We start from the raw sequence: 12,879 nt of genomic DNA on the forward strand, positions 1-12,879 counted from the left end.
CGCAATGGTGAAGGTTTTCACGTCCACTCGTCGTAAAGATAATTAGCTGTCGTTTTGCTCAGGGTTTGACTAATATCGTTTCCACTTTAGGTAAACATTCCACACGACGCACGTAAAGACTGACTTTTTCGATTATGGTTTCATACTCGTTAGCATCGGCCATCGAATAAAATAACGGTACTACTTCGATTTAGTCTCAAGCGTACATCCACTCCATGTAACAGATACCTGTCTTGCAACCTCATGTCCATACGCAAATGATCAATCCGTTCTAAACTGCGTTCATATTTAAATTTAAAATGACGGTCTTTAAATATAACGTTGTGATGATCACCATTTTCTGTCAATTCTTTGTTGTTGAAGACATCCAAAGTGTCTTGTTGCCACACCATTGAATCATCCAGATGTATATTCTTGACTTCTTTTCCATACGTCAAGTGATTTTCCAAGTACATTCGGTGAGAGTAAGTATCCGTGCTGCTGCGGACCAGTTTGCTATTCAAGTGGAAATCTACTTCGCTTTACAACGAATGCATGGGATTGTTGACTGAGGCTACTCAGTCGGTGGCGTCTGGATTTCGTGTTTTCCGGTTTGACAAATTTGAATTTCAGGTACTAGTGACTATTATGAGTTCGATGGAATCTTGTATTTATCCTTTCCTTTCATATTCGAGAGGGGCTGAGATAGCCTAAGACGACACAAGATGAAATCCTACCTGTTGGGATTCTTGCATCGACACAAGATGACATCCTACCTGCTGAGATTCTTGTATCGTCATCATAGTGAGAGGCATAGTGACACACATAGTTATTCTTTATTTTAATTAGTAAATAAACACATCAAGTTCACTGGCAGCTATCGTTCTTCTTCTTTGCAAATTTTGTTTCCTGAACATGTTTATTAGATCTGACGGGATTAAGACGTATCTTTCTGCCGTGTCCCGGCATAGAAGAAAAAATAATAAATATTTCGTCTGGTTCTTTCTGTCGTTGCAAACATTTCTACATATCTTCCTTCTGTTCCTTTCTGAAATTAACTTGTTCTTATCCCTATTGCCAAGAACACACACGCGACCAGTCTATCCTTAAAGGTCAAATATAGATGCTTCTGTTTGCTCTTATTTTTTAAATCATTGCCAGCTAGGCAACCATAAGATCATTGTCCTTTTTAAATTATTTTGTTTTGTTCCCGAAATTTTGCGATCCAAAATATTACTTTCTATGGACTTCATAACTTGGGATATACATATTTGTGAATGGTCAACGGATTTGGACTTTTCACCAGTCTCAAGGGGGTCAATCTAAGGGGATGTGAAAGTAGCCTCTTATATATATAAAACGGTTTTTGGCCGTTGCGTACTTTATTTCTCTATCACTTTTTGAAACGACAGCCCTAGCCACTACTGACACTTTCTTTGCAGAAGACACCTTATGCAATAAATTTGATTAAAAGCATGACAGAGTCCGACGTTTGTAAGCATACTAACATATTTATTCAAGATGAAAGTTTCACATACATTATACAGTAATAAACTTAATATTCAGCAATCACCTAGATTCCCAAAAATCGCGTCGCAGTGATGAAAATGAAAACTTTGGCATCAGGTCTAGACTTCGGGTATCCTTCTCACACGGTTGACTTTTATCCTTGCTTGCATTCACTGATATATAGGGGGAAATATTGCCAGCTTTCTGTATCTGTGTGACTTGACTCCTACTCAGCTTATTATTGCTTACTGGCTGTGAAAAAGGGGGGAGAGGTTACTATTGAGAAGATTGTCTTTATTCATATAATACACAATATTGGGCTGAAAAAGACCTTTATCACGTAGGATTCGACTAGATAATGTTGACTTGAATTAACAGGACTGCAGTAGACAAAGAGAGACAACTTGTCCGATGACTGTCTTAACAGAAAGGAGTTGTTTCCCTTAGACGGCGTCTGCACTGACGAATATTTGAAGTTGGATGTGGTGGTGGTGAGGGGGGTATGTTTGCCCGACAAACGCATATAAGTTCATCAAATTGCAAGTTTCAGTCTAGGAAAGTGTGATATTTCAAGATAAATAAATGCATTCAATGATCACACATGCATTTATAGAATTGAATAGGTGTGATATGAGGAGATAATTATTTTCATCCTATAGTCACACAAATTGATATATACTTGTAAAAGCGTAGTATGTGAAGAGAAAATAATCTCATTCAATGACCACGCACAATTAATATTAGCAAAAGTATGGTATGTGAAGAGAAATTGGATTCATTCAATAACAACACACGACTAATTAGGACGGGGCGAAATGTGTTGAGAAAACGTCACCAATGATCTCCCAAACGATGTTTTCTAGCTGCAATGTCTAGGCGAACTCTTTTACATTTATACAACTGGGATTTACAAACAAATCTTCTCAAAGAACAGGAACTAACTGCCACATATATAAATATTTCAAAGTCATGAATATAGACCCTAGATGAAATATTAGAAGTGAAGAAACTGTCATTTTAGAATAATAAGAGAAATTTAAGTTCTACTTCAAATACTGAAATTACAGCATTAGCTATGTGTATCTTAAAAGTCTTTAACTAACGATATTGTTACTGCATTAAATATAATTGCAAAATAAATATTAAATAAATTATACAAGTAACTAAAATAAATTAAAGTGGACACCCGTGTCTTGCTATATTGACTCTTAAACCTGACTGTTACATGCTACTGTACATACCCAACGAATTTGGGCTTTGGATGGTCGTTCTGGCTGCCGATTCAAAATTGCCCGGACCTTAAATACCGTATAGTTGGAAAATTGATGGAAAACCGTTGAAAGTTGGAATACTGTAGGAAAAATGTTGGATGTTTGAGAAAGTGGAAAATTATTGGAAAATCCCAACTAGTCTTGAGACTATACATCTATACAAAAATAATGATCATTTATAAACAAAAGGATCCATTTGTTGAAATTATCATTAAAAAAATACTTTATTGAAAAGTTATCCAAAATCCATCGCTCTCCGTACGGGTGTACTATACTGGACTCATCTTGCGCATACTCAGTGAATTATAAACAGCAATGGCAGCGACCTACGAAAGCTACATGTGATGGATCAAATGAAGCCCAGTATTTTACAAAAGGATCGATGACATCTATTAAATATCATCTCCTGTAATATATACGCATATAAAAATTCAATCAGCACTGGGACAGTGAAATTGCATATTCATTAGAAAAACACTTAAATTTAAAATTATGATCGAATTATTATTGCTGAAAAATTTGAAATGGTCACAGAATGTTTCTTGCATGTTCAGCTCATATATCGGCAATGGATTGATACTGATTTCTTCAGTGGATATAAAATAATGATTCCATTGACCCTATTATAGAACGGTTTTCCCTGACCGGTTCATTTTTATAGTAATCATTACGTGTCAGATGCCTTTTGATAACATGTAACTGTTCATTTTTATAGTAATCATCACGTGTCAGATGCCTTTTGATAACATGTAACTGTTCATTTTTATAGTAATCATCACGTGTCAGATGCCTTTTGATAACATGTAACTATGAATGTGGAAGTCTTATTATTTGTTAACATTTTACTATAGTGCATGTATCCAAAGACGACCTGCAATATGGAGGGTTGGAAAAAAGGGCAACTCCATGCTTCAAAACCTGAAGGTCACGCTGTTGGTATTTAAATTCGCAATACTTACATGATGACATGCTGGATCGTTGAGCAACTTTTGCTGTGTGAACTTTTCATTACCCTTGTTTTCACATTTTTATCTAAACATATAGGAATGTTGGGATATTTGTACATTGGTATCAGTCTGGAGAGAATCCGAGGGACAAATCATTTTAGTTTGGCTTAAATTCTCTGTATTAAAAACCTGTTTCAGGTATTACGACTCAATGGTCTGAAAATAAGTAACAGCAAAGAGTGAGAAGAAACAGAAAATGAATTTGATTTTGAACAAGGTCAAGTCCAATATACAAATATCCAATGATAATGAAAATTAACACACACAAAAAATCAAACTAACCTAACAAAAGAACAATGCAAATCAAATATTCTTCAACAGGTCAGTTGTTCCAAGAAGCAAAGATTCTTTAGAAAAAATGTAATCTTAAAACAAGATTACGTCATCGTATTAAAGCCTAATGAATATTCTCTTTATGATGACATCATTGTCTCATCTAATATGAAATCAGGCCTAAGTCACAACTTTAACTACTCGGACTCTGTGTCTCCCATTGGTTTAGTACACTTTAACTACTCGGCCACTGCGTCTCCCATTGGTTTTGTACACTTTAAGTGTATCACATGTTTCTTACAACAGAGATTGTAAAATGCCTTGAAGGTAAATTGTAATTTGGAATAGATTCACAAGTTTTGTTAAATTACTTATCAATTGTCATTTCAACGTCTTTTGAAATATCAGACTAAATTGAACTGAGGCATATCACATTATGGAAATGATGTGGCAAAGGAGGTATTGCCACATTGAACACATGTAATTAGGAGTAACTGAAAAGTGGAGGTTACGTTTTAGTAACAGCATGCATGTTCAGATTTAAGATGGAAATCCAGTTAGCAGTCATTCGTCTTTTGTCGAAGATAAAACTCATGTTAAACTCATTAATTACATCTGCCAATATTACTCATAATACTGTTGTAATAAGCAGCAAGAAATTTGGATTGTGTTCTTGAATAATCATTGAAAATGTTATGAAATCTGTGAGCACAGCACTATTATTGATTGAACAGGTGCTGACCAATGTTTATCCTAACTAGTTTGAACTAGCAAAAATTAATTAAGCTAACTAAATTTCTTTAACATGATTCTGTATTTTACTTTTATATTTTTGATAAGCACAAGAATTTCCGAGTGGGCACGTATTCCTCTATGCAGCTGTAATGAAATTATTTTGTCGACACCATCGGAGCCATCGGCTATCACCGATATTGCTCAGACAGCAACTCCGATTGGTGCGCCTGTGATAGTAGCCGTAGTCGAAATTTCCGCTACTCCGCAAAATGCATCCACAACAACACAAACGCGTTTGTATTATTTGCGCAGAAAGGTTGTTGTTCTGCTTTGGTCATTTCTTCACGTCAGTAACTTTCAGGATCCATTACAGTTCTTCTGTTAATAACGTCACCGTGGAAATTAATTGCCCAGCAAGCTAGTGTTGTTCGGGTATAACATGCACATGTACTTGTAACCAAGCAATCGTTTTACTGGTACAACTACCATGCAATCATAGAAAATATCTTCCCCGGGTAATATTTATATTTTCGGCGATTGTGCGTTCCGGACCCTTACCGGATTATGCCTTTTATTTTTGTTTTCAGCAGTTCTCATTTTCGCACAAGAACTATTGTGCGTCTTTGATGAATATCAATCAAATAGGCCCTTCTTTTTCTGGCAGAGACAGTATTGGTGGTTCAATATAATGGATGGAGAATTTTATCGTGGTTGATTTGTCGGTGAACTCGACTTCATCGCTTTAATAACAATCTCAGGGTGCTTTCACATTCGACAGTGACTTGGTCAGAGCCTGGCGTTTTCACGGGTTGGTATTGGTACATCAGGGTGGTCCTAAGGTCGATTTCTATTTGGCACTTGGCAAGATTATATTTCAGTCTGTGCAATGGTTGGTTAATACCACTCTGACGAAGATATTCATCGACATTTAACACAAAATCTCCATCGATGTTTTCACACTCTCCCAGCTGATCCAACACCGTGTCGGTAAATTCCGTGGCATCATTATTGCTGGGCTGTTCGAAATCCATTACGTATATGTAAATGTGATGTTGTACACACACCGTCAGAGTTGGTTAAGTACCATTTTGGACAGGCGACGAGTCCTTCAGACTTACTGTCATCTCCGGCTGGTAATGATCACGATACTGTATATATGAAACTTTCGTAAACATAGTCGTCTGTGATGATGCACGTTAGATGTTGTCTTTTATGATGGTAATCATTTCTCAATATTGGCATTGTACCTCAGCTGCGGTAGCGATAAACAAGAACTATCCAGACGCGTGCACCTTGAATATGAAGCATTTGGGCTTATCAGTACCAGCCACGACAAACAGTCCATTGCTATGTCATCTTTTTATCTCCTGTCTTTTATTGGTTAATATTATGCTAAATACACCGGCTGAATTTACTTCGTTTTTCTGGGGGTAAAGTTGATGGCGCCTACGCGGCCTTTATTGTTTCGTCACAGAATCAGCGTCGTCGATATAATCTCGCTCTGTGATTGCATCATCCAGTTACAACTGATGCAGATTTTATCAAAACACGGGAGTTTTCATTTACTATCTCAACAATGCTGGTGGTCTTGAAAGTTATCAAACACAACATTGCTGATTCGGGTCCAACTTTCGGAGAACAAAGTTTTCTCTAACAAGCAGGAGACTACCCAGTGTAGACTAGAGAAATGTGAAATGTTGATGCTGTAAGTTCAGTTTGATGCTGTAAAATCTCATTGATGGATACGTGGCAAGCATAATCTTTTAATCTTATCTGAAACTGATATGGACTGCACACGCTTGTTTTACCATAAAATTCCACATAAAACGGGTTACAATTAGTTGCGTGCCAATAATTTCAAAGAACAAAATGAAAAGGCTTGGACAGAGAAATCTCATTTTATAATAAAGAATTAATGTGGTATATTATGGCAAAACATCAGTTTGATTCTGAAAATATTTTGAAGGAATTTACCGACGTATTTAGAAATCTCATTAAACTACGATATGACTGGGATATAAAGCATGATGCAGAAAGCTTTAATTTCTGTCTTGTTTGAATGCCTCACACAGATTTATCAAAGAAGCTCAAAAGCTGTTATATACGTTTTCATAGACATGTGCGCAACACATTAATCCATTGATTACCTTGTGAGTGACATAGAAATGTAACGGAATAGACTAGGCCAGGCTTGTGAACAGAAAAAAAGTATAAAGAAATTACACAATAAAGTGCAAAATAATGGATTCGCTAAAGATGAGTAAATCGTCCGCTACGTCTGAAGCGTCTGTAATAACGTCCGAATCGTGCGAAGATTTTAGCGAATGTTCGAATGGTGAAGATATCAAAAAGTAAATCAATTAAACAATGTTGTTGGGTATTAATATAGGGATAGTATCTGCTCAATAGAAATTTACGAAATGATATATATTAGTGCAGAAAATAAGAAACTCAAGCACAAGAGGTATTTAGCAATGACTCTTGTCGAACATAAACAACTCAGAAAGTATTCATGAAATTTACATGACGTTTCACATTACTGAGTACGTAACTCAGTCTGACAAAACTCATGTTGGTATTGTACTTATTGATGGGTAATTTGAGGTTTTATCTGAGGACACTTCTCTGAAAGATGTTTTATCTAGCTCTGAAAAGAGATTTTGCTATGAGGACCCTAAAATAGATATCCTTAAATATTTGGCAAAGACTGATTTGCAATTTTGTGTTGCTGCTGACAGACTTTGTGGTTGTTTGTATAAAATACCACTGGAGGTTTATAACGAGATGGAACATTGGCAACTGGAAGAAACAATGGCATCCACTCACACATACTAGGGATTGTATTATCCATTTTAAGTCCAGAGAAGCCAAAACCATGTCTGAGATATACAAACGATCCAGCACGGTTGGAATCGTTGGATGTGAGGTTCTAAAGTTAGTTTGCGGGTCGGTGCAATACTCAACTCAACCAGGGATCAATTGAGCGTAGTTGGGGTGAAACTTCCTTAAGACACATTCTCCCTGAGTTTATGGATTTATTTGTTAAGGATTATTCAGATAACGCGCCGGTTTATTTACAAATCCATCTTTTTGTATTTCAGAACATATAGCTTCGAAAGGTCGTCGCTGATCCGGTATTTGCATCGATACAGATCTTGTTGGACTTATTAAAGTTCGTTGTTGTTTGTGGCTAAAAGAAAATTAAAAACGAAAAATGTAATTGTACGCGAAATGTATTAGAGACCGTTCTGAATTCGTCCACATGGCAAATACGATACGTATCAAAAACATCGCATGTACCAAGATACGTTTGTCACCACTTGATACCAAGCGATGGATACTCCCCAATGGAATCACCACTTACGCGTTTGGTAATCATACTGTTGTGAATCAACGTACTACTGACACAGGTCAAAGTTATGCACTGGTGCATCAAAACAGATCTTAGTGGTAGTTTCGTATTTGCTGGAACAACTTACAATTGCCTCCAGTGGACGACGTGCACCCTGTACTAGTCCCAGTAGCTAACGTGTTGGTTATCTCGGAGAATTAATCCGTTCCGAAATCATAAATCGACGGACCATACTGGGTCAGTTGCATGACCTTGTTTACCTTCGAACTCTCCAGGTGCATGCAGATACCGCACAAACATGTTGTTGAAACAGTACCTGCATTTTAAATAATTTTCTGAGTAAAAGTGATAGACTTTTGATGAATTGCATTAGCTACTTATAGTTCGATCGTGCATGTAACTTCATTTTTTATTTTGCTGTTATGACTAATGGACAATGTGCTATCATTTCGAGAGATCGCACGAAAATGTTAGCACATTGGGTCAGAGGTAGAGTGCTAGCACTGCGAGACCTCATCAACACTTCCTGCTCGTACTAATGTCGAGTTAGAGCGCAAGTACCCGATACCTGAGCAACAAATCCCTTTGACACTATCATGTAGTAGATAAAAAAGATCAGCCTGATGGACCTCATGAGGTGTTTGGACATCAAACCCCATTCCCACGTGAAATATTTATTGGTACTGGTAGATACAATTGCCACATCGCTTGTTTGGCCAACCGTGTTGAAGCAAACTCATGAATGATCTTTTCCGCCTAGAAAACTTTCCACAACGGCTTCACCTTTCCAATACCGATTCGGACTGTATAAAATCTTTGACAGTTTCCGGCTTTTTGTGACCAAGTACACTCTTTGCATTGATACCGCATTTGATGATTCATCTTGCGATTAGTTCTCAGAGTGTTGAATTTATTGCATTCAAGTAATCAATCAAATCCACTTCAGCGCGTTGACGTGCACGGATATCGTTGATGCTTTATGAGCATGGTCATGTCGCTAACACGTAGAATCAACACGATTGACTGGTGTTTCACCGGCCTTTGTTTTTTTTTTTAAACATGTCGTATATCAAGCCATGTACGAGGCCCGCAGTAATTATATCCAGGGATGTGCTTTTCACCAGGTATTTACTCCATGGTATTCCAGGTGATTTTGTTAATGCAACAGCGGTATCACCACCGATATTTTAAGGAACTTGAACTTCTTTGATCCACTTCATGCGCAAGTTCCAGTAATCGCTGCTCGTCCATTACTTGTTATAACTTCATCGTACATAATATGAAGACATGATTGTATTATATGCTGTATTATTTAATGCCATCACAAAAGAAGAAACGGTGTGAACATTTAATAACCTGCACGTTGAAACAAAAATCAAAGACTTCACCGTCATTGACGTTTCCGCGCAGGCAGCACCTAAAGTATCCAAGCTTGGTGGAATATTTCCAAACCCAGTTTGTGCATCGATCATTGATCCTGCTGAGTCAGGAAAAACTCAACCGTTATTGAAGATGATTTTACGAAGATTGGCGTGAGATCGGTTGTACGCGATTGGTTCGTCGGCTGATGATCAGTCGTGTTATGGTGTTCTCTTGAACACTTGCCATGGGCGATTGGGGAAGTCCAAGAAGTCGTTGGTGAAATTGGAGATGCCGTTGGTATACTTGCAAAAAGCACCTGTGTACTTGATAAAGAAGTTAGACAGGTCGTTAAAAGCCATTTGTGCAACTCGAATAGCAGTCAGAGATGCAATCACCAGTTCAATAATTTAAAGAAGCAGCACACCAGGCAATCTTCACAAATCTTACAGATTTTGCTCTCAACAGACCTACCAGCTAGAATGACTACATCGTAATGTCTTCAAAGACACTTGATAAGCACATAAAAGCTGAATGGCCTAAATGTCATTTTGGGATTTTACGGGAAACCGGTGATCTGTGGCGTCATTTTGTACAAACGCTTAATGCAATTATTAGCGGAGACACTGAGAAAAGTGAAACGCTATGGGCAGAATATATGCAGAGATGGGACACACCTCAACCAATGATGCAATCTGAACAAAGACAACTTCCTGAAGACCCAGACCTAGACGTTAAATATGTTTCAGAGGAAGCTCTGCAACGTATGCAAGAGGAAGACTGTGCATATCAGGATCGAGCAAAACACGCTGCAAGTGTACTCCAAACATCCACACCTGCACAGCCAAAACATGTATCACCACCGACAAAAGCACAAGAAGAAAAAAGACGTGAAAAAGAACGAAAACAATTTAAAATGTAGTTAACACTACAACCTACATCGAATGTCATACATGGGGGGATCGATCTCACTGGATAACATAACCAATAAAAGGGTATCAACGACAACCAAAACAATGACCTGATGCACCCACACCGGAGCAACAACTTAAACAAGCAAAAGGTTTCAGTGGACTGTGTACCCATTGGCGGATCGATTGAAAACACTTGCAGATCAGTTCTGCGGATGACAACGTGCCTAAGCTCATCAATGAAGCTACATCGATTTATCAGCGATTGCTCAATAATTACATCATTAACAAAAATAGACCGTGCACTGATGCATGAGTTTGTTGAAGATATCAATGATTTATACGACGATCAAAGATGGTACACCGCTCATGAGTTCTGAATATCCGATCACGAATGTTTGATGGTCTGCCCGCAAAAAAACTCGTTTGTGTTTTCAACAGACACTGTCGCCACCAGGCATAATATTGAACTTCCCTCGGGGTGCGTACGACATAGACTCAGTCAATAAAGAAATTCGACAAAGAATCAAATTAGTTAGTAGCAGAAACTCTACAATTTATGTATATGCTAATAAACCTACACTTGATTCTGTCATCGCAATAAAATCTCAAATGATTGCGGCTGAAATTAAACAGTCATCAAAAAGATCAGTTCAGATGATAAACGATTTTTACAAATGGGATATCATATCGCACCTGACATTGTGAGAATTTCCTCAACAATGTAGATCAATTTAACATGTGACACTCTTAAGATAACATATCTGAAATAACGGGGTTATACTGCTTGGATTTTTACCAATCTTGGAACCAGGTGATTTTATATTGATTACTCTGGCAGTACCTGTATATCTTCCATGTCATAATAATCTGTTGACACATATTATTTTTATCCTTGTTGATCAAGTCGGGCACGCTTTTGATCTGCGCACTGTAATTTAATGATCTAACTGTACATTATAGATCGACCTGAATTTAATATAACGACAATCGTAAGTGGACGTGTAAAAAATGTGGTGTTACCAAATGGAGATCATAGTCCAGACAATAGTAAGATATTTGTCACCTTAGGAGTGATTGAAAGTTCTTCGCGGTTAAACAGGTATCATGAACCTTCTGAAGAAATTAGGCTACACTATGCAGAAGCCACTCCTCATGTTGCACTTGCATATCACAATTTATGGTTGTACATGGTCCGGCATCAAAACATCGACACTGGAATGCAGATGTCCCAATAAGACGTTCGCATATTGTACCTGATTTATTGCTTTTCAATAGAACACTTGCATTTGTTAACAGTCTATCCTTGATATGTACTTGTATGCACGTGTAGCTCCTGTTGGTGGTATTAATTACAGATGTTATGCTGTTATACTTTTTAACAAGAATTTATTGTTGGTGGGTGCGGTTGGCTGAATGAGGGCCCTCGATACACCTGTGGGAAAATCAATACTTAAACCTGATAATCATTTAAATAATGTCCTATCACGAACTGAAGGTCGGCCTTAATGAAATTCAGCTGGGAAAAAAGCACAATTAAAAATGATTCTTCAACAAAATTGACCGGAAATTCAGCTATTCCAGCATTGCTGTGAGCATCGGCTCCAGCAGTTTCAAAAGCTACCGGAACTGAAAACGTCTGTTTGCGGTCGAATTAAAAAAGGAAAAAAGCCCGTCGAATACCAGGAACAAGTCGCCGAATATCATCGGGTAGGTGTCTTCGATTACTCAATACAACACACAGAAGATCACGAAGATGACCAATCTTGATTTACTCGCGACTGAAAAATCAGTCGAGCATTTTCGTGGTGTCCTTATGCGAAACGAACTTGCATCAACTGGTGCAATGCATGCGTGAAACCTGTATTGTCAACCTGGATTTAAAGACATTACCTGACACTCACTGGGTCGCATACGTGGTAACACTTCAACATCGTTTATACTTTGACTCGTAAGGACATTCACTACCACTGAAGTTGTTAATTCTTCAACGAAGGGCATTATACGCTACACGGACAACAATCGTTGTTTCGTTCAACTATACCAGTACAAACACGGTTGGATGGACCAGTATGTGGTCTTCTTGTTGAAGTATTGCATTCACTTTGGCGTTCACCAACCTGCAAACACTTATTCATTTCACATTGAAGTGCGTTTAATATATAACATTATAATGTTTTTTAACATTTACGGACGTTACCCAGCTCGACGACACGGTGCTGATGTGGATCTGAGCCAATTTACCACCAAAGCGGCTTTGACCCGGGTAACCTTGTGATTTTTGAAAATCACACTGGCAAATTTAGCACGTCTAACGTGGACATTCAAGATATGATTGTCAGATTACAAGGCGTTGTCGTAAAGAACCTGACTGATGTCACTGAAAATGGTGGAATCAGAGATGCTGATATTTTGGTTGCTTACATCAAGGAGCATGTTGATGAGACTAATGCTACAACGAAACAAAACGTGGATGAACAGAT

This window comes from Sinohyriopsis cumingii, chromosome 5 (genome assembly GCF_028554795.1).
Source record: "Sinohyriopsis cumingii isolate HCF-2022 chromosome 5, ASM2855479v2, whole genome shotgun sequence".
NCBI classification, from domain to species: domain Eukaryota; kingdom Metazoa; phylum Mollusca; class Bivalvia; order Unionida; family Unionidae; genus Sinohyriopsis; species Sinohyriopsis cumingii.